Here is a 27,949-nt window from a genome sequence, read left to right as displayed (position 1 = left end):
AATTTGCAGAACCTGTTTCCCTGCTCTAGATTCTGAACAAGCTACAGAAACCTGAGTGCAGCTCAGTAGAGAAAAAGCAGGAAAAAAGTGTGACCCGCGGGTCAGGATTTTTTCAAAAAAATGAAAAGTATCCAAAGCGTCTCAAACTCACGTCATATGATGCCCGAGATCCGAAACGGCAGAAAAAGTTTGCGGAACCTGTTTCCCTGCTCTAGATTTTGAACAAGCTGCAGAAACCTGAGTGCACCTCCGGTGAAAAAAAAAAGGCAAAAACTGTGACCCGCGGGTCAGGATTTTTTCAAAAAAATGAGAAGTATCCAAAGCGTCTCAAAATCACGTCATATGATGCCCGAGATCCGAAAGGGCAGAAAAAGTTTGCGGAACCTGTTTCCCTGCTCTAGATTCTGAACAAGCTACAGAAACCTGAGTGCAGCTCAGTAGAGAAAAAGCAGGAAAAAAGTGTGACCCGCGGGTCAGGATTTTTTCAAAAAAATGAAAAGTATCCAAAGCGTCTCAAACTCATATCATATGATGCCCGAGATCCGAAAGGGCAGAAAAAGTTTGAGAAACCTGTTTCCCTGCTCTAGATTCTGAACAAGCTACAGAAACCTGAGTGCAGCTCAGTAGAGAAAAAAAAGGCAAAAACTGTGACCCGCGGGTCAGGATTTTTTCAAAAAAATGAAAAGTATCCAAAGCGTCTCAAACTCACGTCATATGATGCCCGAGATCCGAAAGGGCAGAAAAAGTTTGCGGAACCTGTTTCTCTGCTCTAGATTCTGAACAAGCTACAGAAACCTGAGTGCAGCTCAGGAGAGAAAAAGCAGGCAAAAAGTGTGACCGGCGGGTCAGAATTTTTTCAAAAAAATGAAAAGTATCCAAAGCGTCTCAAATTTGCGTCATATGATGCCCGAGATCTGAAAGGGCAGATAAAGTTTGCGGAACCTGTTTCTCTGCTCTAGATTCTGAACAAGCTACAGAAACCTGAGTGCATCTCAGGAGAGAAAAAGCAGGCAAAAAGTGTGACCCGCGGGTCAGGATTTTTTCAAAAAAATGAAAAGTATCCAAAGCGTCTCAAACTCGCGTCATATGATGCCCGAGATCCGAAAGGGCAGAAAAAGTTTGCGGAACCTGTTTCTCTGCTCTAGATTCTGAACAAGCTACAGAAACCTGAGTGCAGCTCAGTAGAGAAAAAGCAGGAAAAAAGTGTGACCTGCGGGTCAGGATTTTTTCAAAAAAATGAAAAGTATCCAAAGCGTCTCAAACTCACGTCATATGATGCCCGAGATCCGAAAGGGCAGAAAAAGTTTGCGGAACCTGTTTCTCTGCTCTAGATTCTGAACAAGCTACAGAAACCTGAGTGCAGCTCAGGAGAGAAAAAGCAGGCAAAAAGTGTGACCGGCGGGTCAGAATTTTTTCAAAAAAATGAAAAGTATCCAAAGCGTCTCAAACTCGCGTCATATGATGCCCGAGATCTGAAAGGGCAGAAAAAGTTTGCGGAACCTGTTTCTCTGCTCTAGATTCTGAACAAGCTACAGAAACCTGAGTGCATCTCAGGAGAGAAAAAGCAGGCAAAAAGTGTGACCCGCGGGTCAGGATTTTTTCAAAAAAATGAAAAGTATCCAAAGCGTCTCAAACTCACGTCATATGATGCCCGAGATCCGAAAGGGCTGAAAAAGTTTGCGGAACCTGTTTCCCTGCTCTAGATTCTGAACAAGCTACAGAAACCTGAGTGCAGCTCAGTAGAGAAAAAGCAGGAAAAAAGTGTGACCCGCGGGTCAGGATTTTTTCAAAAAAATGAAAAGCATCCAAAGCGTCTCAAACTCACGTCATATGATGCCCGAGATCCGAAAGGGCAGAAAAAATTTGCGGAACCTGTTTCCCTGCTCTAGATTCTGAACAAGCTGCAGAAACCTGAGTGCAGCTCAAGTGAGAAAAAGCAGGCAAAAAGTGTGACCCGCGGGTCAGGATTTTTTCAAAAAAATGAAAAGTATCCAAAGCGTCTCAAACTCACGTCATATGATGTCCGAGATCCGAAAGGGCAGAAAAAGTTTGAGGAACCTGTTTCCCTGCTCTAGATTCTGAACAAGCTACAGAAACCTGAGTGCACCTCAGGAGAGAAAAAGCAGGAAAAAAGTGTGACCGGCGGGTCAGAATTTTTTCAAAAAAATGAAAAGTATCCAAAGCGTCTCAAACTCACGTCATATGATGCCCGAGATCCGAAAGGGCTGAAAAAGTTTGCGGAACCTGTTTCCCTGCTCTAGATTCTGAACAAGCTACAGAAACCTGAGTGCAGCTCAGTAGAGAAAAAGCAGGAAAAAAGTGTGACCCGCGGGTCAGGATTTTTTCAAAAAAATGAAAAGCATCCAAAGCGTCTCAAACTCACGTCATATGATGCCCGAGATCCGAAAGGGCAGAAAAAATTTGCGGAACCTGTTTCCCTGCTCTAGATTCTGAACAAGCTGCAGAAACCTGAGTGCAGCTCAGGAGAGAAAAAGCAGGCAAAAAGTGTGACCCGCGGGTCAGGATTTTTTCAAAAAAATGAAAAGTATACAAAGCGTCTCAAACTCACGTCATATGATGTCCGAGATCCGAAAGGGCAGAAAAAGTTTGAGGAACCTGTTTCCCTGCTCTAGATTCTGAACAAGCTACAGAAACCTGAGTGCAGCTCAGGAGAGAAAAAGCAGGCAAAAAGTGTGACCGGCGGGTCAGAATTTTTTCAAAAAAATGAAAAGTATCCAAAGCGTCTCAAACTTGCGTCATATGATGCCCGAGATCTGAAAGGGCAGAAAAAGTTTGCGGAACCTGTTTCTCTGCTCTAGATTCTGAACAAGCTACAGAAACCTGAGTGCATCTCAGGAGAGAAAAAGCAGGCAAAAAGTGTGACCCGCGGGTCAGGATTTTTTCAAAAAAATGAAAAGTATCCAAAGCGTCTCAAACTCACGTCATATGATGCCCGAGATCCGAAAGGGCTGAAAAAGTTTGCGGAACCTGTTTCCCTGCTCTAGATTCTGAACAAGCTACAGAAACCTGAGTGCAGCTCAGTAGAGAAAAAGCAGGAAAAAAGTGTGACCCGCGGGTCAGGATTTTTTCAAAAAAATGAAAAGCATCCAAAGCGTCTCAAACTCACGTCATATGATGCCCGAGATCCGAAAGGGCAGAAAAAATTTGCGGAACCTGTTTCCCTGCTCTAGATTCTGAACAAGCTGCAGAAACCTGAGTGCAGCTCAGGAGAGAAAAAGCAGGCAGAAAGTGTGACCCGCGGGTCAGGATTTTTTCAAAAAAATGAAAAGTATCCAAAGCGTCTCAAACTCACGTCATATGATGCCCGAGATCCGAAAGGGCAGAAAAAGTTTGCGGAACCTGTTTCCCTGCTCTAGATTCTGAACAAGCTACAGAAACCTGAGTGCAGCTCAGTAGAGAAAAAGCAGGAAAAAAGTGTGACCCGCGGGTCAGGATTTTTTCAAAAAAATGAAAAGTATCCAAAGCGTCTCAAACTCATGTCATATGATGCCCGAGATCCAAAAGGGCAGAAAAAATTTGCAGAACCTGTTTCCCTGCTCTAGATTCTGAACAAGCTACAGAAACCTGAGTGCAGCTCAGTAGAGAAAAAGCAGGAAAAAAGTGTGACCCGCGGGTCAGGATTTTTTCAAAAAAATGAAAAGTATCCAAAGCGTCTCAAACTCACGTCATATGATGCCCGAGATCCGAAACGGCAGAAAAAGTTTGCGGAACCTGTTTCCCTGCTCTAGATTTTGAACAAGCTGCAGAAACCTGAGTGCACCTCCGGTGAAAAAAAAAAGGCAAAAACTGTGACCCGCGGGTCAGGATTTTTTCAAAAAAATGAGAAGTATCCAAAGCGTCTCAAAATCACGTCATATGATGCCCGAGATCCGAAAGGGCAGAAAAAGTTTGCGGAACCTGTTTCCCTGCTCTAGATTCTGAACAAGCTACAGAAACCTGAGTGCAGCTCAGTAGAGAAAAAGCAGGAAAAAAGTGTGACCCGCGGGTCAGGATTTTTTCAAAAAAATGAAAAGTATCCAAAGCGTCTCAAACTCGCGTCATATGATGCCCGAGATCTGAAAGGGCAGAAAAAGTTTGCGGAACCTGTTTCTCTGCTCTAGATTCTGAACAAGCTACAGAAACCTGAGTGCATCTCAGGAGAGAAAAAGCAGGCAAAAAGTGTGACCCGCGGGTCAGGATTTTTTCAAAAAAATGAAAAGTATCCAAAGCGTCTCAAACTCACGTCATATGATGTCCGAGATCCGAAAGGGCAGAAAAAGTTTGAGGAACCTGTTTCCCTGCTCTAGATTCTGAACAAGCTACAGAAACCTGAGTGCACCTCAGGAGAGAAAAAGCAGGAAAAAAGTGTGACCGGCGGGTCAGAATTTTTTCAAAAAAATGAAAAGTATCCAAAGCGTCTCAAACTCGCGTCATATGATGCCCGAGATCCGAAAGGGCAGAAAAAGTTTGCGGAACCTGTTTCCCTGCTCTAGATTCTGAACAAGCTACAGAAACCTGAGTGCAGCTCAGTAGAGAAAAAGCAGGAAAAAAGTGTGACCCGCGGGTCAGGATTTTTTCAAAAAAATGAAAAGTATCCAAAGCGTCTCAAACTCATATCACATGATGCCCGAGATCCGAAAGGGCAGAAAAAGTTTGAGGAACCTGTTTCCCTGCTCTAGATTCTGAACAAGCTACAGAAACCTGAGTGCAGCTCAGTAGAGAAAAAGCAGGCAAAAACTGTGACCCGCGGGTCAGGATTTTTTCAAAAAAATGAAAACTATCCAAAGCGTCTCAAACTCGCGTCATATGATGCCCGAGATCCGAAAGGGCAGAAAAAGTTTGCGGAACCTGTTTCTCTGCTCTAGATTCTGAACAAGCTACAGAAACCTGAGTGCAGCTCAGTAGAGAAAAAGCAGGAAAAAAGTGTGACCCGCGGGTCAGGATTTTTTCAAAAAAATGAAAAGTATCCAAAGCGTCTCAAACTCACGTCATATGATGCCCGAGATCCGAAAGGGCAGAAAAAGTTTGCGGAACCTGTTTCTCTGCTCTAGATTCTGAACAAGCTACAGAAACCTGAGTGCAGCTCAGGAGAGAAAAAGCAGGCAAAAAGTGTGACCGGCGGGTCAGAATTTTTTCAAAAAAATGAAAAGTATCCAAAGCGTCTCAAACTTGCGTCATATGATGCCCGAGATCTGAAAGGGCAGAAAAAGTTTGCGGAACCTGTTTCTCTGCTCTAGATTCTGAACAAGCTACAGAAACCTGAGTGCATCTCAGGAGAGAAAAAGCAGGCAAAAAGTGTGACCCGCGGGTCAGGATTTTTTCAAAAAAATGAAAAGTATCCAAAGCGTCTCAAACTCACGTCATATGATGCCCGAGATCCGAAAGGGCTGAAAAAGTTTGCGGAACCTGTTTCCCTGCTCTAGATTCTGAACAAGCTACAGAAACCTGAGTGCAGCTCAGTAGAGAAAAAGCAGGAAAAAAGTGTGACCCGCGGGTCAGGATTTTTTCAAAAAAATGAAAAGTATCCAAAGCGTCTCAAACTCACGTCATATGATGCCCGAGATCCGAAAGGGCAGAAAAAGTTTGCGGAACCTGTTTCTCTGCTCTAGATTCTGAACAAGCTACAGAAACCTGAGTGCAGCTCAGGAGAGAAAAAGCAGGCAAAAAGTGTGACCGGCGGGTCAGAATTTTTTCAAAAAAATGAACAGTATCCAAAGCGTCTCAAACTTGCGTCATATGATGCCCGAGATCTGAAAGGGCAGAAAAAGTTTGCGGAACCTGTTTCTCTGCTCTAGATTCTGAACAAGCTACAGAAACCTGAGTGCATCTCAGGAGAGAAAAAGCAGGCAAAAAGTGTGACCCGCGGGTCAGGATTTTTTCAAAAAAATGAAAAGTATCCAAAGCGTCTCAAACTCACGTCATATGATGCCCGAGATCCGAAAGGGCTGAAAAAGTTTGCGGAACCTGTTTCCCTGCTCTAGATTCTGAACAAGCTACAGAAACCTGAGTGCAGCTCAGTAGAGAAAAAGCAGGAAAAAAGTGTGACCCGCGGGTCAGGATTTTTTCAAAAAAATGAAAAGTATCCAAAGCGTCTCAAACTCACGTCATATGATGCCCGAGATCCGAAAGGGCTGAAAAAGTTTGCGGAACCTGTTTCCCTGCTCTAGATTCTGAACAAGCTACAGAAACCTGAGTGCAGCTCAGTAGAGAAAAAGCAGGAAAAAAGTGTGACCCGCGGGTCAGGATTTTTTCAAAAAAATGAAAAGTATCCAAAGCGTCTCAAACTCATGTCATATGATGCCCGAGATCCGAAAGGGCAGAAAAAATTTGCAGAACCTGTTTCCCTGCTCTAGATTCTGAACAAGCTACAGAAACCTGAGTGCAGCTCAGTAGAGAAAAAGCAGGAAAAAAGTGTGACCCGCGGGTCAGGATTTTTTCAAAAAAATGAAAAGTATCCAAAGCGTCTCAAACTCACGTCATATGATGCCCGAGATCCGAAACGGCAGAAAAAGTTTGCGGAACCTGTTTCCCTGCTCTAGATTTTGAACAAGCTGCAGAAACCTGAGTGCACCTCCGGTGAAAAAAAAAAGGCAAAAACTGTGACCCGCGGGTCAGGATTTTTTCAAAAAAATGAGAAGTATCCAAAGCGTCTCAAAATCACGTCATATGATGCCCGAGATCCGAAAGGGCAGAAAAAGTTTGCGGAACCTGTTTCCCTGCTCTAGATTCTGAACAAGCTACAGAAACCTGAGTGCAGCTCAGTAGAGAAAAAGCAGGAAAAAAGTGTGACCCGCGGGTCAGGATTTTTTCAAAAAAATGAAAAGTATCCAAAGCGTCTCAAACTCATATCATATGATGCCCGAGATCCGAAAGGGCAGAAAAAGTTTGAGAAACCTGTTTCCCTGCTCTAGATTCTGAACAAGCTACAGAAACCTGAGTGCAGCTCAGTAGAGAAAAAAAAGGCAAAAACTGTGACCCGCGGGTCAGGATTTTTTCAAAAAAATGAAAAGTATCCAAAGCGTCTCAAACTCACGTCATATGATGCCCGAGATCCGAAAGGGCAGAAAAAGTTTGCGGAACCTGTTTCTCTGCTCTAGATTCTGAACAAGCTACAGAAACCTGAGTGCAGCTCAGGAGAGAAAAAGCAGGCAAAAAGTGTGACCGGCGGGTCAGAATTTTTTCAAAAAAATGAAAAGTATCCAAAGCGTCTCAAATTTGCGTCATATGATGCCCGAGATCTGAAAGGGCAGATAAAGTTTGCGGAACCTGTTTCTCTGCTCTAGATTCTGAACAAGCTACAGAAACCTGAGTGCATCTCAGGAGAGAAAAAGCAGGCAAAAAGTGTGACCCGCGGGTCAGGATTTTTTCAAAAAAATGAAAAGTATCCAAAGCGTCTCAAACTCGCGTCATATGATGCCCGAGATCCGAAAGGGCAGAAAAAGTTTGCGGAACCTGTTTCTCTGCTCTAGATTCTGAACAAGCTACAGAAACCTGAGTGCAGCTCAGTAGAGAAAAAGCAGGAAAAAAGTGTGACCTGCGGGTCAGGATTTTTTCAAAAAAATGAAAAGTATCCAAAGCGTCTCAAACTCACGTCATATGATGCCCGAGATCCGAAAGGGCAGAAAAAGTTTGCGGAACCTGTTTCTCTGCTCTAGATTCTGAACAAGCTACAGAAACCTGAGTGCAGCTCAGGAGAGAAAAAGCAGGCAAAAAGTGTGACCGGCGGGTCAGAATTTTTTCAAAAAAATGAAAAGTATCCAAAGCGTCTCAAACTCGCGTCATATGATGCCCGAGATCTGAAAGGGCAGAAAAAGTTTGCGGAACCTGTTTCTCTGCTCTAGATTCTGAACAAGCTACAGAAACCTGAGTGCATCTCAGGAGAGAAAAAGCAGGCAAAAAGTGTGACCCGCGGGTCAGGATTTTTTCAAAAAAATGAAAAGTATCCAAAGCGTCTCAAACTCACGTCATATGATGCCCGAGATCCGAAAGGGCTGAAAAAGTTTGCGGAACCTGTTTCCCTGCTCTAGATTCTGAACAAGCTACAGAAACCTGAGTGCAGCTCAGTAGAGAAAAAGCAGGAAAAAAGTGTGACCCGCGGGTCAGGATTTTTTCAAAAAAATGAAAAGCATCCAAAGCGTCTCAAACTCACGTCATATGATGCCCGAGATCCGAAAGGGCAGAAAAAATTTGCGGAACCTGTTTCCCTGCTCTAGATTCTGAACAAGCTGCAGAAACCTGAGTGCAGCTCAAGTGAGAAAAAGCAGGCAAAAAGTGTGACCCGCGGGTCAGGATTTTTTCAAAAAAATGAAAAGTATCCAAAGCGTCTCAAACTCACGTCATATGATGTCCGAGATCCGAAAGGGCAGAAAAAGTTTGAGGAACCTGTTTCCCTGCTCTAGATTCTGAACAAGCTACAGAAACCTGAGTGCACCTCAGGAGAGAAAAAGCAGGAAAAAAGTGTGACCGGCGGGTCAGAATTTTTTCAAAAAAATGAAAAGTATCCAAAGCGTCTCAAACTCACGTCATATGATGCCCGAGATCCGAAAGGGCTGAAAAAGTTTGCGGAACCTGTTTCCCTGCTCTAGATTCTGAACAAGCTACAGAAACCTGAGTGCAGCTCAGTAGAGAAAAAGCAGGAAAAAAGTGTGACCCGCGGGTCAGGATTTTTTCAAAAAAATGAAAAGCATCCAAAGCGTCTCAAACTCACGTCATATGATGCCCGAGATCCGAAAGGGCAGAAAAAATTTGCGGAACCTGTTTCCCTGCTCTAGATTCTGAACAAGCTGCAGAAACCTGAGTGCAGCTCAGGAGAGAAAAAGCAGGCAAAAAGTGTGACCCGCGGGTCAGGATTTTTTCAAAAAAATGAAAAGTATACAAAGCGTCTCAAACTCACGTCATATGATGTCCGAGATCCGAAAGGGCAGAAAAAGTTTGAGGAACCTGTTTCCCTGCTCTAGATTCTGAACAAGCTACAGAAACCTGAGTGCAGCTCAGGAGAGAAAAAGCAGGCAAAAAGTGTGACCGGCGGGTCAGAATTTTTTCAAAAAAATGAAAAGTATCCAAAGCGTCTCAAACTTGCGTCATATGATGCCCGAGATCTGAAAGGGCAGAAAAAGTTTGCGGAACCTGTTTCTCTGCTCTAGATTCTGAACAAGCTACAGAAACCTGAGTGCATCTCAGGAGAGAAAAAGCAGGCAAAAAGTGTGACCCGCGGGTCAGGATTTTTTCAAAAAAATGAAAAGTATCCAAAGCGTCTCAAACTCACGTCATATGATGCCCGAGATCCGAAAGGGCTGAAAAAGTTTGCGGAACCTGTTTCCCTGCTCTAGATTCTGAACAAGCTACAGAAACCTGAGTGCAGCTCAGTAGAGAAAAAGCAGGAAAAAAGTGTGACCCGCGGGTCAGGATTTTTTCAAAAAAATGAAAAGCATCCAAAGCGTCTCAAACTCACGTCATATGATGCCCGAGATCCGAAAGGGCAGAAAAAATTTGCGGAACCTGTTTCCCTGCTCTAGATTCTGAACAAGCTGCAGAAACCTGAGTGCAGCTCAGGAGAGAAAAAGCAGGCAGAAAGTGTGACCCGCGGGTCAGGATTTTTTCAAAAAAATGAAAAGTATCCAAAGCGTCTCAAACTCACGTCATATGATGCCCGAGATCCGAAAGGGCAGAAAAAGTTTGCGGAACCTGTTTCCCTGCTCTAGATTCTGAACAAGCTACAGAAACCTGAGTGCAGCTCAGTAGAGAAAAAGCAGGAAAAAAGTGTGACCCGCGGGTCAGGATTTTTTCAAAAAAATGAAAAGTATCCAAAGCGTCTCAAACTCATGTCATATGATGCCCGAGATCCGAAAGGGCAGAAAAAATTTGCAGAACCTGTTTCCCTGCTCTAGATTCTGAACAAGCTACAGAAACCTGAGTGCAGCTCAGTAGAGAAAAAGCAGGAAAAAAGTGTGACCCGCGGGTCAGGATTTTTTCAAAAAAATGAAAAGTATCCAAAGCGTCTCAAACTCACGTCATATGATGCCCGAGATCCGAAACGGCAGAAAAAGTTTGCGGAACCTGTTTCCCTGCTCTAGATTTTGAACAAGCTGCAGAAACCTGAGTGCACCTCCGGTGAAAAAAAAAAGGCAAAAACTGTGACCCGCGGGTCAGGATTTTTTCAAAAAAATGAGAAGTATCCAAAGCGTCTCAAAATCACGTCATATGATGCCCGAGATCCGAAAGGGCAGAAAAAGTTTGCGGAACCTGTTTCCCTGCTCTAGATTCTGAACAAGCTACAGAAACCTGAGTGCAGCTCAGTAGAGAAAAAGCAGGAAAAAAGTGTGACCCGCGGGTCAGGATTTTTTCAAAAAAATGAAAAGTATCCAAAGCGTCTCAAACTCGCGTCATATGATGCCCGAGATCTGAAAGGGCAGAAAAAGTTTGCGGAACCTGTTTCTCTGCTCTAGATTCTGAACAAGCTACAGAAACCTGAGTGCATCTCAGGAGAGAAAAAGCAGGCAAAAAGTGTGACCCGCGGGTCAGGATTTTTTCAAAAAAATGAAAAGTATCCAAAGCGTCTCAAACTCACGTCATATGATGTCCGAGATCCGAAAGGGCAGAAAAAGTTTGAGGAACCTGTTTCCCTGCTCTAGATTCTGAACAAGCTACAGAAACCTGAGTGCACCTCAGGAGAGAAAAAGCAGGAAAAAAGTGTGACCGGCGGGTCAGAATTTTTTCAAAAAAATGAAAAGTATCCAAAGCGTCTCAAACTCGCGTCATATGATGCCCGAGATCCGAAAGGGCAGAAAAAGTTTGCGGAACCTGTTTCCCTGCTCTAGATTCTGAACAAGCTACAGAAACCTGAGTGCAGCTCAGTAGAGAAAAAGCAGGAAAAAAGTGTGACCCGCGGGTCAGGATTTTTTCAAAAAAATGAAAAGTATCCAAAGCGTCTCAAACTCATATCACATGATGCCCGAGATCCGAAAGGGCAGAAAAAGTTTGAGGAACCTGTTTCCCTGCTCTAGATTCTGAACAAGCTACAGAAACCTGAGTGCAGCTCAGTAGAGAAAAAGCAGGCAAAAACTGTGACCCGCGGGTCAGGATTTTTTCAAAAAAATGAAAACTATCCAAAGCGTCTCAAACTCGCGTCATATGATGCCCGAGATCCGAAAGGGCAGAAAAAGTTTGCGGAACCTGTTTCTCTGCTCTAGATTCTGAACAAGCTACAGAAACCTGAGTGCAGCTCAGTAGAGAAAAAGCAGGAAAAAAGTGTGACCCGCGGGTCAGGATTTTTTCAAAAAAATGAAAAGTATCCAAAGCGTCTCAAACTCACGTCATATGATGCCCGAGATCCGAAAGGGCAGAAAAAGTTTGCGGAACCTGTTTCTCTGCTCTAGATTCTGAACAAGCTACAGAAACCTGAGTGCAGCTCAGGAGAGAAAAAGCAGGCAAAAAGTGTGACCGGCGGGTCAGAATTTTTTCAAAAAAATGAAAAGTATCCAAAGCGTCTCAAACTTGCGTCATATGATGCCCGAGATCTGAAAGGGCAGAAAAAGTTTGCGGAACCTGTTTCTCTGCTCTAGATTCTGAACAAGCTACAGAAACCTGAGTGCATCTCAGGAGAGAAAAAGCAGGCAAAAAGTGTGACCCGCGGGTCAGGATTTTTTCAAAAAAATGAAAAGTATCCAAAGCGTCTCAAACTCACGTCATATGATGCCCGAGATCCGAAAGGGCTGAAAAAGTTTGCGGAACCTGTTTCCCTGCTCTAGATTCTGAACAAGCTACAGAAACCTGAGTGCAGCTCAGTAGAGAAAAAGCAGGAAAAAAGTGTGACCCGCGGGTCAGGATTTTTTCAAAAAAATGAAAAGCATCCAAAGCGTCTCAAACTCACGTCATATGATGCCCGAGATCCGAAAGGGCTGAAAAAGTTTGCGGAACCTGTTTCCCTGCTCTAGATTCTGAACAAGCTACAGAAACCTGAGTGCAGCTCAGTAGAGAAAAAGCAGGAAAAAAGTGTGACCCGCGGGTCAGGATTTTTTCAAAAAAATGAAAAGTATCCAAAGCGTCTCAAACTCACGTCATATGATGCCCGAGATCCGAAAGGGCAGAAAAAGTTTGCGGAACCTGTTTCTCTGCTCTAGATTCTGAACAAGCTACAGAAACCTGAGTGCAGCTCAGGAGAGAAAAAGCAGGCAAAAAGTGTGACCGGCGGGTCAGAATTTTTTCAAAAAAATGAAAAGTATCCAAAGCGTCTCAAACTTGCGTCATATGATGCCCGAGATCTGAAAGGGCAGAAAAAGTTTGCGGAACCTGTTTCTCTGCTCTAGATTCTGAACAAGCTACAGAAACCTGAGTGCATCTCAGGAGAGAAAAAGCAGGCAAAAAGTGTGACCCGCGGGTCAGGATTTTTTCAAAAAAATGAAAAGTATCCAAAGCGTCTCAAACTCACGTCATATGATGCCCGAGATCCGAAAGGGCTGAAAAAGTTTGCGGAACCTGTTTCCCTGCTCTAGATTCTGAACAAGCTACAGAAACCTGAGTGCAGCTCAGTAGAGAAAAAGCAGGAAAAAAGTGTGACCCGCGGGTCAGGATTTTTTCAAAAAAATGAAAAGTATCCAAAGCGTCTCAAACTCACGTCATATGATGCCTGAGATCCGAAAGGGCTGAAAAAGTTTGCGGAACCTGTTTCCCTGCTCTAGATTCTGAACAAGCTACAGAAACCTGAGTGCAGCTCAGTAGAGAAAAAGCAGGAAAAAAGTGTGACCCGCGGGTCAGGATTTTTTCAAAAAAATGAAAAGTATCCAAAGCGTCTCAAACTCACGTCATATGATGCCCGAGATCCGAAAGGGCAGAAAAAGTTTGCGGAACCTGTTTCCCTGCTCTAGATTTTGAACAAGCTGCAGAAACCTGAGTGCACCTCCGGTGAAAAAAAAAAGGCAAAAACTGTGACCCGCGGGTCAGGATTTTTTCAAAAAAATGAGAAGTATCCAAAGCGTCTCAAAATCACGTCATATGATGCCCGAGATCCGAAAGGGCAGAAAAAGTTTGCGGAACCTGTTTCCCTGCTCTAGATTCTGAACAAGCTACAGAAACCTGAGTGCAGCTCAGTAGAGAAAAAGCAGGAAAAAAGTGTGACCCGCGGGTCAGGATTTTTTCAAAAAAATGAAAAGTATCCAAAGCGTCTCAAACTCACGTCATATGATGCCCGAGATCCGAAAGGGCAGAAAAAGTTTGCGGAACCTGTTTCTCTGCTCTAGATTCTGAACAAGCTACAGAAACCTGAGTGCAGCTCAGGAGAGAAAAAGCAGGCAAAAAGTGTGACCGGCGGGTCAGAATTTTTTCAAAAAAATGAAAAGTATCCAAAGCGTCTCAAACTCGCGTCATATGATGCCCGAGATCTGAAAGGGCAGAAAAAGTTTGCGGAACCTGTTTCTCTGCTCTAGATTCTGAACAAGCTACAGAAACCTGAGTGCATCTCAGGAGAGAAAAAGCAGGCAAAAAGTGTGACCCGCGGGTCAGGATTTTTTCAAAAAAATGAAAAGTATCCAAAGCGTCTCAAACTCACGTCATATGATGCCCGAGATCCGAAAGGGCTGAAAAAGTTTGCGGAACCTGTTTCCCTGCTCTAGATTCTGAACAAGCTACAGAAACCTGAGTGCAGCTCAGTAGAGAAAAAGCAGGAAAAAAGTGTGACCCGCGGGTCAGGATTTTTTCAAAAAAATGAAAAGCATCCAAAGCGTCTCAAACTCACGTCATATGATGCCCGAGATCCGAAAGGGCAGAAAAAATTTGCGGAACCTGTTTCCCTGCTCTAGATTCTGAACAAGCTGCAGAAACCTGAGTGCAGCTCAGGAGAGAAAAAGCAGGCAAAAAGTGTGACCCGCGGGTCAGGATTTTTTCAAAAAAATGAAAAGTATCCAAAGCGTCTCAAACTCACGTCATATGATGCCCGAGATCCGAAAGGGCAGAAAAAGTTTGCGGAACCTGTTTCCCTGCTCTAGATTCTGAACAAGCTACAGAAACCTGAGTGCAGCTCAGTAGAGAAAAAGCAGGAAAAAAGTGTGACCCGCGGGTCAGGATTTTTTCAAAAAAATGAAAAGTATCCAAAGCGTCTCAAACTCACGTCATATGATGCCCGAGATCCGAAAGGGCTGAAAAAGTTTGCGGAACCTGTTTCCCTGCTCTAGATTCTGAACAAGCTACAGAAACCTGAGTGCAGCTCAGTAGAGAAAAAGCAGGAAAAAAGTGTGACCCGCGGGTCAGGATTTTTTCAAAAAAATGAAAAGTATCCAAAGCGTCTCAAACTCACGTCATATGATGCCCGAGATCCGAAAGGGCAGAAAAAATTTGCAGAACCTGTTTCCCTGCTCTAGATTCTGAACAAGCTACAGAAACCTGAGTGCAGCTCAGTAGAGAAAAAGCAGGAAAAAAGTGTGACCCGCGGGTCAGGATTTTTTCAAAAAAATGAAAAGTATCCAAAGCGTCTCAAACTCACGTCATATGATGCCCGAGATCCGAAAGGGCAGAAAAAGTTTGCGGAACCTGTTTCCCTGCTCTAGATTTTGAACAAGCTGCAGAAACCTGAGTGCACCTCCGGTGAAAAAAAAAAGGCAAAAACTGTGACCCGCGGGTCAGGATTTTTTCAAAAAAATGAGAAGTATCCAAAGCGTCTCAAAATCACGTCATATGATGCCCGAGATCCGAAAGGGCAGAAAAAGTTTGCGGAACCTGTTTCCCTGCTCTAGATTCTGAACAAGCTACAGAAACCTGAGTGCAGCTCAGTAGAGAAAAAGCAGGAAAAAAGTGTGACCCGCGGGTCAGGATTTTTTCAAAAAAATGAAAAGTATCCAAAGCGTCTCAAACTCACGTCATATGATGCCCGAGATCCGAAAGGGCAGAAAAAGTTTGCGGAACCTGTTTCTCTGCTCTAGATTCTGAACAAGCTACAGAAACCTGAGTGCAGCTCAGGAGAGAAAAAGCAGGCAAAAAGTGTGACCGGCGGGTCAGAATTTTTTCAAAAAAATGAAAAGTATCCAAAGCGTCTCAAACTCGCGTCATATGATGCCCGAGATCTGAAAGGGCAGAAAAAGTTTGCGGAACCTGTTTCTCTGCTCTAGATTCTGAACAAGCTACAGAAACCTGAGTGCATCTCAGGAGAGAAAAAGCAGGCAAAAAGTGTGACCCGCGGGTCAGGATTTTTTCAAAAAAATGAAAAGTATCCAAAGCGTCTCAAACTCACGTCATATCATGCCCGAGATCCGAAAGGGCTGAAAAAGTTTGCGGAACCTGTTTCCCTGCTCTAGATTCTGAACAAGCTACAGAAACCTGAGTGCAGCTCAGTAGAGAAAAAGCAGGAAAAAAGTGTGACCCGCGGGTCAGGATTTTTTCAAAAAAATGAAAAGCATCCAAAGCGTCTCAAACTCACGTCATATGATGCCCGAGATCCGAAAGGGCAGAAAAAGTTTGCGGAAACTGTTTCCCTGCTCTAGATTCTGAACAAGCTGCAGAAACCTGAGTGCAGCTCAGGAGAGAAAAAGCAGGCAAAAAGTGTGACCCGCGGGTCAGGATTTTTTCAAAAAAATGAAAAGTATCCAAAGCGTCTCAAACTCACGTCATATGATGTCCGAGATCCGAAAGGGCAGAAAAAGTTTGAGGAACCTGTTTCCCTGCTCTAGATTCTGAACAAGCTACAGAAACCTGAGTGCACCTCAGGAGAGAAAAAGCAGGAAAAAAGTGTGACCGGCGGGTCAGAATTTTTTCAAAAAAATGAAAAGTATCCAAAGCGTCTCAAACTCGCATCATATCATGCCCGAGAACTGAAAGGGCAGAAAAAGTTTGCGGAACCTGTTTCTCTGCTCTAGATTCTGAACAAGCTACAGAAACCTGAGTGCATCTCAGGAGAGAAAAAGCAGGCAAAAAGTGTGACCCGCGGGTCAGGATTTTTTCAAAAAAATGAAAAGTATCCAAAGCGTCTCAAACTCACGTCATATGATGCCCGAGATCCGAAAGGGCTGAAAAAGTTTGCGGAACCTGTTTCCCTGCTCTAGATTCTGAACAAGCTACAGAAACCTGAGTGCAGCTCAGTAGAGAAAAAGCAGGAAAAAAGTGTGACCCGCGGGTCAGGATTTTTTCAAAAAAATGAAAAGCATCCAAAGCGTCTCAAACTCACGTCATATGAAGCCTGAGATCCGAAAGGGCAGAAAAAATTTGCGGAACCTGTTTCCCTGCTCTAGATTCTGAACAAGCTGCAGAAACCTGAGTGCAGCTCAGGAGAGAAAAAGCAGGCAAAAAGTGTGACCCGCGGGTCAGGATTTTTTCAAAAAAATGAAAAGTATCCAAAGCGTCTCAAACTCACGTCATATGATGCCCGAGATCCGAAAGGGCAGAAAAAGTTTGCGGAACCTGTTTCCCTGCTCTAGATTCTGAACAAGCTACAGAAACCTGAGTGCAGCTCAGTAGAGAAAAAGCAGGAAAAAAGTGTGACCCGCGGGTCAGGATTTTTTCAAAAAAATGAAAAGTATCCAAAGCGTCTCAAACTCACGTCATATGATGCCCGAGATCCGAAAGGGCTGAAAAAGTTTGCGGAACCTGTTTCCCTGCTCTAGATTCTGAACAAGCTACAGAAACCTGAGTGCAGCTCAGTAGAGAAAAAGCAGGAAAAAAGTGTGACCCGCGGGTCAGGATTTTTTCAAAAAAATGAAAAGTATCCAAAGCGTCTCAAACTCACGTCATATGATGCCCGAGATCCGAAAGGGCAGAAAAAGTTTGCGGAACCTGTTTCCCTGCTCTAGATTTTGAACAAGCTGCAGAAACCTGAGTGCACCTCCGGTGAAAAAAAAAAGGCAAAAACTGTGACCCGCGGGTCAGGATTTTTTCAAAAAAATGAGAAGTATCCAAAGCGTCTCAAAATCACGTCATATGATGCCCGAGATCCGAAAGGGCAGAAAAAGTTTGCGGAACCTGTTTCCCTGCTCTAGATTCTGAACAAGCTACAGAAACCTGAGTGCAGCTCAGTAGAGAAAAAGCAGGAAAAAAGTGTGACCCGCGGGTCAGGATTTTTTCAAAAAAATGAAAAGTATCCAAAGCGTCTCAAACTCACGTCATATGATGCCCGAGATCCGAAAGGGCAGAAAAAGTTTGCGGAACCTGTTTCTCTGCTCTAGATTCTGAACAAGCTACAGAAACCTGAGTGCAGCTCAGGAGAGAAAAAGCAGGCAAAAAGTGTGACCGGCGGGTCAGAATTTTTTCAAAAAAATGAAAAGTATCCAAAGCGTCTCAAACTCGCGTCATATGATGCCCGAGATCTGAAAGGGCAGAAAAAGTTTGCGGAACCTGTTTCTCTGCTCTAGATTCTGAACAAGCTACAGAAACCTGAGTGCATCTCAGGAGAGAAAAAGCAGGCAAAAAGTGTGACCCGCGGGTAAGGATTTTTTCAAAAAAATGAAAAGTATCCAAAGCGTCTCAAACTCACGTCATATGATGCCCGAGATCCGAAAGGGCTGAAAAAGTTTGCGGAACCTGTTTCCCTGCTCTAGATTCTGAACAAGCTACAGAAACCTGAGTGCAGCTCAGTAGAGAAAAAGCAGGAAAAAAGTGTGACCCGCGGGTCAGGATTTTTTCAAAAAAATGAAAAGCATCCAAAGCGTCTCAAACTCACGTCATATGATGCCCGAGATCCGAAAGGGCAGAAAAAATTTGCGGAACCTGTTTCCCTGCTCTAGATTCTGAACAAGCTGCAGAAACCTGAGTGCAGCTCAGGAGAGAAAAAGCAGGCAAAAAGTGTGACCCGCGGGTCAGGATTTTTTCAAAAAAATGAAAAGTATCCAAAGCGTCTCAAACTCACGTCATATGATGCCCGAGATCCGAAAGGGCTGAAAAAGTTTGCGGAACCTGTTTCCCTGCTCTAGATTCTGAACAAGCTACAGAAACCTGAGTGCAGCTCAGTAGAGAAAAAGCAGGAAAAAAGTGTGACCCGCGGGTCAGGATTTTTTCAAAAAAATGAAAAGTATCCAAAGCGTCTCAAACTCACGTCATATGATGCCCGAGATCCGAAAGGGCAGAAAAAATTTGCAGAACCTGTTTCCCTGCTCTAGATTCTGAACAAGCTACAGAAACCTGAGTGCAGCTCAGTAGAGAAAAAGCAGGAAAAAAGTGTGACCCGCGGGTCAGGATTTTTTCAAAAAAATGAAAAGTATCCAAAGCGTCTCAAACTCACGTCATATGATGCCCGAGATCCGAAAGGGCAGAAAAAGTTTGCGGAACCTGTTTCCCTGCTCTAGATTTTGAACAAGCTGCAGAAACCTGAGTGCACCTCCGGTGAAAAAAAAAAGGCAAAAACTGTGACCCGCGGGTCAGGATTTTTTCAAAAAAATGAGAAGTATCCAAAGCGTCTCAAAATCACGTCATATGATGCCCGAGATCCGAAAGGGCAGAAAAAGTTTGCGGAACCTGTTTCCCTGCTCTAGATTCTGAACAAGCTACAGAAACCTGAGTGCAGCTCAGTAGAGAAAAAGCAGGAAAAAAGTGTGACCCGCGGGTCAGGATTTTTTCAAAAAAATGAAAAGTATCCAAAGCGTCTCAAACTCACGTCATATGATGCCCGAGATCCGAAAGGGCAGAAAAAGTTTGCGGAACCTGTTTCTCTGCTCTAGATTCTGAACAAGCTACAGAAACCTGAGTGCATCTCAGGAGAGAAAAAGCAGGCAAAAAGTGTGACCCGCGGGTCAGGATTTTTTCAAAAAAATGAAAAGTATCCAAAGCGTCTCAAACTCACGTCATATGATGCCCGAGATCCGAAAGGGCTGAAAAAGTTTGCGGAACCTGTTTCCCTGCTCTAGATTCTGAACAAGCTACAGAAACCTGAGTGCAGCTCAGTAGAGAAAAAGCAGGAAAAAAGTGTGACCCGCGGGTCAGGATTTTTTCAAAAAAATGAAAAGCATCCAAAGCGTCTCAAACTCACGTCATATGATGCCCGAGATCCGAAAGGGCAGAAAAAGTTTGCGGAAACTGTTTCCCTGCTCTAGATTCTGAACAAGCTGCAGAAACCTGAGTGCAGCTCAGGAGAGAAAAAGCAGGCAAAAAGTGTGACCCGCGGGTCAGGATTTTTTCAAAAAAATGAAAAGTATCCAAAGCGTCTCAAACTCACGTCATATGATGTCCGAGATCCGAAAGGGCAGAAAAAGTTTGAGGAACCTGTTTCCCTGCTCTAGATTCTGAACAAGCTACAGAAACCTGAGTGCACCTCAGGAGAGAAAAAGCAGGAAAAAAGTGTGACCGGCGGGTCAGAATTTTTTCAAAAAAATGAAAAGTATCCAAAGCGTCTCAAACTCGCATCATATCATGCCCGAGAACTGAAAGGGCAGAAAAAGTTTGCGGAACCTGTTTCTCTGCTCTAGATTCTGAACAAGCTACAGAAACCTGAGTGCATCTCAGGAGAGAAAAAGCAGGCAAAAAGTGTGACCCGCGGGTCAGGATTTTTTCAAAAAAATGAAAAGTATCCAAAGCGTCTCAAACTCACGTCATATGATGCCCGAGATCCGAAAGGGCTGAAAAAGTTTGCGGAACCTGTTTCCCTGCTCTAGATTCTGAACAAGCTACAGAAACCTGAGTGCAGCTCAGTAGAGAAAAAGCAGGAAAAAAGTGTGACCCGCGGGTCAGGATTTTTTCAAAAAAATGAAAAGTATCCAAAGCGTCTCAAACTCACGTCATATGATGCCCGAGATCCGAAAGGGCAGAAAAAATTTGCGGAACCTGTTTCCCTGCTCTAGATTTTGAACAAGCTGCAGAAACCTGAGTGCAGCTCAGGAGAGAAAAAGCAGGCAAAAAGTGTGACCCGCGGGTCAGGATTTTTTCAAAAAAATGAAAAGTATCCAAAGCGTCTCAAACTCACGTCATATGATGCCCGAGATCCGAAAGGGCAGAAAAAGTTTGCGGAACCTGTTTCCCTGCTCTAGATTCTGAACAAGCTGCAGAAACCTGAGTGCAGCTCAGGAGAGAAAGAGAAGGCAAAAACTGTGGCACGCAGGTCAAGATTTTTTCAAAAAAAAGAAAACTATCGAAAGCGTCTCAAACTCGCGTCATGTGATGCCCGAGATCCGAAAGGGCAGAAAAAGTTTGCGGAACCTGTTTCCCTGCTCTAGATTTTGAACAAGCTGCAGAAACCTGAGTGCACCTCCGGTGGAAAAAAAAAGGCAAAAACTGTGACCCGCGGGTCAGGATTTTTTCAAAAAAATGAAAAGTATCCAAAGCGTCTCAAACTCACGTCATATGATGCCCGAGATCCGAAAGGGCAGAAAAAGTTTGCGGAACCTGTTTCCCTGCTCTAGATTCTGAACAAGCTACAGAAACCTGAGTGCAGCTCAGTAGAGAAAAAGCAGGCAAAAAGTGTGACCAGCGGGTCAGGATTTTTTCAAAAAAATGAAAAGTATCCAAAGCGTCTCAAACTCACGTCATATGATGCCCGAGATCCGAAAGGGCAGAAAAAGTTTGCGGAACCTGTTTCCCTGCTCTAGATTCTGAACAAGCTACAGAAACCTGAGTGCAGCTCAGTAGAGAAAAAGCAGGAAAAAAGTGTGACCAGCGGGTCAGGATTTTTTCAAAAAAATGAAAAGTATCCAAAGCGTCTCAAACTCACGTCATATGATGCCCGAGATCCGAAAGGGCTGAAAAAGTTTGCGGAACCTGTTTCCCTGCTCTAGATTCTGAACAAGCTACAGAAACCTGAGTGCAGCTCAGTAGAGAAAAAGAAGGAAAAAAGTGTGACCCGCGGGTCAGGATTTTTTCAAAAAAATGAAAAGTATCCAAAGCGTCTCAAACTCACGTCATATGATGCCCGAGATCCGAAAGGGCAGAAAAAGTTTGCGGAACCTGTTTCCCTGCTCTAGATTTTGAACAAGCTGCAGAAACCTGAGTGCACCTCCGGAGAGAAAAAAAAGGCAAAAACTGTGACCCGCGGGTCAGGATTTTTTCAAAAAAATGAAAAGTATCCAAAGCGTCTCAAACTCACATCATATGATGTCCGAGATCCGAAAGGGCAGAAAAAGTTTGAGGAACCTGTTTCCCTGCTCTAGATTCTGAACAAGCTACAGAAACCTGAGTGCACCTCAGGAGAGAAAAAGCAGGAAAAAAGTGTGACCGGCGGGTCAGAATTTTTTCAAAAAAATGAAAAGTATCCAAAGCGTCTCAAACTCGCATCATATGATGCCCGAGATCTGAAAGGGCAGAAAAAGTTTGCGGAACCTGTTTCTCTGCTCTAGATTCTGAACAAGCTACAGAAACCTGAGTGCATCTCAGGAGAGAAAAAGCAGGCAAAAAGTGTGACCCGCGGGTCAGGATTTTTTCAAAAAAATGAAAAGTATCCAAAGCGTCTCAAACTCACGTCATATGATGCCCGAGATCCGAAAGGGCTGAAAAAGTTTGCGGAACCTGTTTCCCTGCTCTAGATTCTGAACAAGCTACAGAAACCTGAGTGCAGCTCTGTAGAGAAAAAGCAGGAAAAAAGTGTGACCCGCGGGTCAGGATTTTTTCAAAAAAATGAAAAGTATGCAAAGCGTCTCAAACTCACGTCATATGATGCCCGAGATCCGAAAGGGCAGAAAAAGTTTGCGGAACCTGTTTCCCTGCTCTAGATTCTGAACAAGGTGCAGAAACCTGAGTGCAGCTCAGGAGAGAAAGAGAAGGCAAAAACTGTGACACGCAGGTCAAGATTTTTTCAAAAAAAAGAAAACTATCCAAAGCGTCTCAAACTCGCGTCATGTGATGCCCGAGATCCGAAAGGGCAGAAAAAGTTTGCGGAACCTGTTTCTCTGCTCTAGATTTTGAACAAGCTGCAGAAACCTGAGTGCACCTCCGGTGGAAAAAAAAAGGCAAAGACTGTGACCCGCGGGTCAGGATTTTTTCAAAAAAATGAAAAGTATCCAAAGCGTCTCAAACTCACGTCATATGATGCCCGAGATCCGAAAGGGCAGAAAAAGTTTGCGGAACCTGTTTCCCTGCTCTAGATTCTGAACAAGCTACAGAAACCTGAGTGCAGCTCAGTAGAGAAAAAGCAGGCAAAAAGTGTGACCAGCGGGTCAGGATTTTTTCAAAAAAATGAAAAGTATCCAAAGCGTCTCAAACTCACGTCATATGATGCCCGAGATCCGAAAGGGCAGAAAAAGTTTGCGGAACCTGTTTCTCTGCTCTAGATTCTGAACAAGCTACAGAAACCTGAGTGCACCTCAGGAGAGAAAAAGTAGGAAAAAAGTGTGACCCGCGGGTCAGGATTTTTTCAAAAAAATGGAAAGTATCCAAAGCGTCTCAAACTCACGTCATATGATGCCCGAGATCCGAAAGGGCTGAAAAAGTTTGCGGAACCTGTTTCCCTGCTCTAGATTCTGAACAAGCTACAGAAACCTGAGTGCAGCTCAGTAGAGAAAAAGCAGGAAAAAAGTGTGACCCGCGGGTCAGGATTTTTTCAAAAAAATGAAAAGTATCCAACGCGTCCCAAACTCACGTCATATGATGCCCGAGATCCGAAAGGGCAGAAAAAATTTGCGGAACCTGTTTCCCTGCTCTAGATTCTGAACAAGCTACAGAAACCTGAGTGCAGCTCAGTAGAGAAAAAGCAGGAAAAAAGTGTGACTGGCGGGTCAGGATTTTTTCAAAAAAATGAAAAGTATCCAAAGCGTCTCAAACTCACGTCATATGATGCCCGAGATCCGAAAGGGCTGAAAAAGTTTGCGGAACCTGTTTCCCTGCTCTAGATTCTGAACAAGCTACAGAAACCTGAGTGCAGCTCAGTAGAGAAAAAGCAGGAAAAAAGTGTGACCCGCGGGTCAGGATTTTTTCAAAAAAATGAAAAGTATCCAACGCGTCCCAAACTCACGTCATATGATGCCCGAGATCCGAAAGGGCAGAAAAAATTTGCGGAACCTGTTTCCCTGCTCTAGATTCTGAACAAGCTACAGAAACCTGAGTGCAGCTCAGTAGAGAAAAAGCAGGAAAAAAGTGTGACTGGCGGGTCAGGATTTTTTCAAAAAAATGAAAAGTATCCAAAGCGTCTCAAACTCACGTCATATGATGCCCGAGATCCGAAAGGGCTGAAAAAGTTTGCGGAACCTGTTTCCCTGCTCTAGATTCTGAACAAGCTACAGAAACCTGAGTGCAGCTCAGTAGAGAAAAAGCAGGAAAAAAGTGTGACCCGCGGGTCAGGATTTTTTCAAAAAAATGAAAAGTATCCAAAGCGTCTCAAACTCACGTCATATGATGCCCGAGATCCGAAAGGGCAGAAAAAATTTGCAGAACCTGTTTCCCTGCTCTAGATTCTGAACAAGCTACAGAAACCTGAGTGCAGCTCAGTAGAGAAAAAGCAGGAAAAAAGTGTGACCCGCGGGTCAGGATTTTTTCAAAAAAATGAAAAGTATCCAAAGCGTCTCAAACTCACGTCATATGATGCCCGAGATCCGAAAGGGCAGAAAAAGTTTGCGGAACCTGTTTCCCTGCTCTAGATTTTGAACAAGCTGCAGAAACCTGAGTGAACCTCCGGTGAAAAAAAAAAGGCAAAAACTGTGACCCGCGGGTCAGGATTTTTTCAAAAAAATGAGAAGTATCCAAAGCGTCTCAAACTCACGTCATATGATGCCCGAGATCCGAAAGGGCAGAAAAAGTTTGCGGAACCTGTTTCCCTGCTCTAGATTCTGAACAAGCTACAGAAACCTGAGTGCAGCTCAGTAGAGAAAAAGCAGGAAAAAAGTGTGACCCGCGGGTCAGGATTTTTTCAAAAAAATGAAAAGTATCCAAAGCGTCTCAAACTCACGTCATATGATGCCCGAGATCCGAAAGGGCAGAAAAAGTTTGCGGAACCTGTTTCTCTGCTCTAGATTCTGAACAAGCTACAGAAACCTGAGTGCAGCTCAGGAGAGAAAAAGCAGGCAAAAAGTGTGACCGGCGGGTCAGAATTTTTTCAAAAAAATGAAAAGTATCCAAAGCGTCTCAAACTCGCGTCATATGATGCCCGAGATCTGAAAGGGCAGAAAAAGTTTGCGGAACCTGTTTCTCTGCTCTAGATTCTGAACAAGCTACAGAAACCTGAGTGCATCTCAGGAGAGAAAAAGCAGGCAAAAAGTGTGACCCGCGGGTCAGGATTTTTTCAAAAAAATGAAAAGTATCCAAAGCGTCTCAAACTCACGTCATATGATGCCCGAGATCCAAAAGGGCTGAAAAAGTTTGCGGAACCTGTTTCCCTGCTCTAGATTCTGAACAAGCTACAGAAACCTGAGTGCAGCTCAGTAGAGAAAAAGCAGGAAAAAAGTGTGACCCGCGGGTCAGGATTTTTTCAAAAAAATGAAAAGCATCCAAAGCGTCTCAAACTCACGTCATATGATGCCCGAGATCCGAAAGGGCAGAAAAAGTTTGCGGAAACTGTTTCCCTGCTCTAGATTCTGAACAAGCTGCAGAAACCTGAGTGCAGCTCAGGAGAGAAAAAGCAGGCAAAAAGTGTGACCCGCGGGTCAGGATTTTTTCAAAAAAATGAAAAGTATCCAAAGCGTCTCAAACTCACGTCATATGATGTCCGAGATCCGAAAGGGCAGAAAAAGTTTGAGGAACCTGTTTCCCTGCTCTAGATTCTGAACAAGCTACAGAAACCTGAGTGCACCTCAGGAGAGAAAAAGCAGGAAAAAAGTGTGACCGGCGGGTCAGAATTTTTTCAAAAAAATGAAAAGTATCCAAAGCGTCTCAAACTCGCATCATATCATGCCCGAGAACTGAAAGGGCAGAAAAAGTTTGCGGAACCTGTTTCTCTGCTCTAGATTCTGAACAAGCTACAGAAACCTGAGTGCATCTCAGGAGAGAAAAAGCAGGCAAAAAGTGTGACCCGCGGGTCAGGATTTTTTCAAAAAAATGAAAAGTATCCAAAGCGTCTCAAACTCACGTCATATGATGCCCGAGATCCGAAAGGGCTGAAAAAGTTTGCGGAACCTGTTTCCCTGCTCTAGATTCTGAACAAGCTACAGAAACCTGAGTGCAGCTCAGTAGAGAAAAAGCAGGAAAAAAGTGTGACCCGCGGGTCAGGATTTTTTCAAAAAAATGAAAAGTATCCAAAGCGTCTCAAACTCACGTCATATGATGCCCGAGATCCGAAAGGGCAGAAAAAATTTGCGGAACCTGTTTCCCTGCTCTAGATTTTGAACAAGCTGCAGAAACCTGAGTGCAGCTCAGGAGAGAAAAAGCAGGCAAAAAGTGTGACCCGCGGGTCAGGATTTTTTCAAAAAAATGAAAAGTATCCAAAGCGTCTCAAACTCACGTCATATGATGCCCGAGATCCGAAAGGGCAGAAAAAGTTTGCGGAACCTGTTTCCCTGCTCTAGATTCTGAACAAGCTGCAGAAACCTGAGTGCAGCTCAGGAGAGAAAGAGAAGGCAAAAACTGTGGCACGCAGGTCAAGATTTTTTCAAAAAAAAGAAAACTATCGAAAGCGTCTCAAACTCGCGTCATGTGATGCCCGAGATCCGAAAGGGCAGAAAAAGTTTGCGGAACCTGTTTCCCTGCTCTAGATTTTGAACAAGCTGCAGAAACCTGAGTGCACCTCCGGTGGAAAAAAAAAGGCAAAAACTGTGACCCGCGGGTCAGGATTTTTTCAAAAAAATGAAAAGTATCCAAAGCGTCTCAAACTCACGTCATATGATGCCCGAGATCCGAAAGGGCAGAAAAAGTTTGCGGAACCTGTTTCCCTGCTCTAGATTCTGAACAAGCTACAGAAACCTGAGTGCAGCTCAGTAGAGAAAAAGCAGGCAAAAAGTGTGACCAGCGGGTCAGGATTTTTTCAAAAAAATGAAAAGTATCCAAAGCGTCTCAAACTCACGTCATATGATGCCCGAGATCCGAAAGGGCAGAAAAAGTTTGCGGAACCTGTTTCCCTGCTCTAGATTCTGAACAAGCTACAGAAACCTGAGTGCAGCTCAGTAGAGAAAAAGCAGGAAAAAAGTGTGACCAGCGGGTCAGGATTTTTTCAAAAAAATGAAAAGTATCCAAAGCGTCTCAAACTCACGTCATATGATGCCCGAGATCCGAAAGGGCAGAAAAAGTTTGCGGAACCTGTTTCTCTGCTCTAGATTCTGAACAAGCTACAGAAACCTGAGTGCAGCTCAGGAGAGAAAAAGTAGGAAAAAAGTGTGACCCGCGGGTCAGGATTTTTTCAAAAAAATGGAAAGTATCCAAAGCGTCTCAAACTCACGTCATATGATGCCCGAGATCCGAAAGGGCTGAAAAAGTTTGCGGAACCTGTTTCCCTGCTCTAGATTCTGAACAAGCTACAGAAACCTGAGTGCAGCTCAGTAGAGAAAAAGAAGGAAAAAAGTGTGACCCGCGGGTCAGGATTTTTTCAAAAAAATGAAAAGTATCCAAAGCGTCTCAAACTCACGTCATATGATGCCCGAGATCCGAAAGGGCAGAAAAAGTTTGCGGAACCTGTTTCCCTGCTCTAGATTTTGAACAAGCTGCAGAAACCTGAGTGCACCTCCGGAGAGAAAAAAAAGGCAAAAACTGTGACCCGCGGGTCAGGATTTTTTCAAAAAAATGAAAAGTATCCAAAGCGTCTCAAACTCACATCATATGATGTCCGAGATCCGAAAGGGCAGAAAAAGTTTGAGGAACCTGTTTCCCTGCTCTAGATTCTGAACAAGCTACAGAAACCTGAGTGCACCTCAGGAGAGAAAAAGCAGGAAAAAAGTGTGACCGGCGGGTCAGAATTTTTTCAAAAAAATGAAAAGTATCCAAAGCGTCTCAAACTCGCATCATATGATGCCCGAGATCTGAAAGGGCAGAAAAAGTTTGCGGAACCTGTTTCTCTGCTCTAGATTCTGAACAAGCTACAGAAACCTGAGTGCATCTCAGGAGAGAAAAAGCAGGCAAAAAGTGTGACCCGCGGGTCAGGATTTTTTCAAAAAAATGAAAAGTATCCAAAGCGTCTCAAACTCACGTCATATGATGCCCGAGATCCGAAAGGGCTGAAAAAGTTTGCGGAACCTGTTTCCCTGCTCTAGATTCTGAACAAGCTACAGAAACCTGAGTGCAGCTCTGTAGAGAAAAAGCAGGAAAAAAGTGTGACCCGCGGGTCAGGATTTTTTCAAAAAAATGAAAAGTATGCAAAGCGTCTCAAACTCACGTCATATGATGCCCGAGATCCAAAAGGGCAGAAAAAGTTTGCGGAACCTGTTTCCCTGCTCTAGATTCTGAACAAGGTGCAGAAACCTGAGTGCAGCTCAGGAGAGAAAGAGAAGGCAAAAACTGTGACACGCAGGTCAAGATTTTTTCAAAAAAAAGAAAACTATCCAAAGCGTCTCAAACTCGCGTCATGTGATGCCCGAGATCCGAAAGGGCAGAAAAAGTTTGCGGAACCTGTTTCTCTGCTCTAGATTTTGAACAAGCTGCAGAAACCTGAGTGCACCTCCGGTGGAAAAAAAAAGGCAAAAACTGTGACCCGCGGGTCAGGATTTTTTCAAAAAAATGAAAAGTATCCAAAGCGTCTCAAACTCACGTCATATGATGCCCGAGATCCGAAAGGGCAGAAAAAGTTTGCGGAACCTGTTTCCCTGCTCTAGATTCTGAACAAGCTACAGAAACCTGAGTGCAGCTCAGTAGAGAAAAAGCAGGCAAAAAGTGTGACCAGCGGGTCAGGATTTTTTCAAAAAAATGAAAAGTATCCAAAGCGTCTGAAACTCACGTCATATGATGCCCGAGATCCGAAAGGGCAGAAAAAGTTTGCGGAACCTGTTTCCCTGCTCTAGATTCTGAACAAGCTACAGAAACCTGAGTGCAGCTCAGTAGAGAAAAAGCAGGAAAAAAGTGTGACCAGCGGGTCAGGATTTTTTCAAAAAAATGAAAAGTATCCAAAGCGTCTCAAACTCACGTCATATGATGCCCGAGATCCGAAAGGGCAGAAAAAGTTTGCGGAACCTGTTTCTCTGCTCTAGATTCTGAACAAGCTACAGAA

The sequence above is a fragment of the Rhineura floridana genome, chromosome 9, assembly GCF_030035675.1.
Source record: "Rhineura floridana isolate rRhiFlo1 chromosome 9, rRhiFlo1.hap2, whole genome shotgun sequence".
In the NCBI taxonomy this organism is placed as follows: domain Eukaryota; kingdom Metazoa; phylum Chordata; class Lepidosauria; order Squamata; family Rhineuridae; genus Rhineura; species Rhineura floridana.
This window is presented reverse-complemented; position numbering follows the sequence as displayed.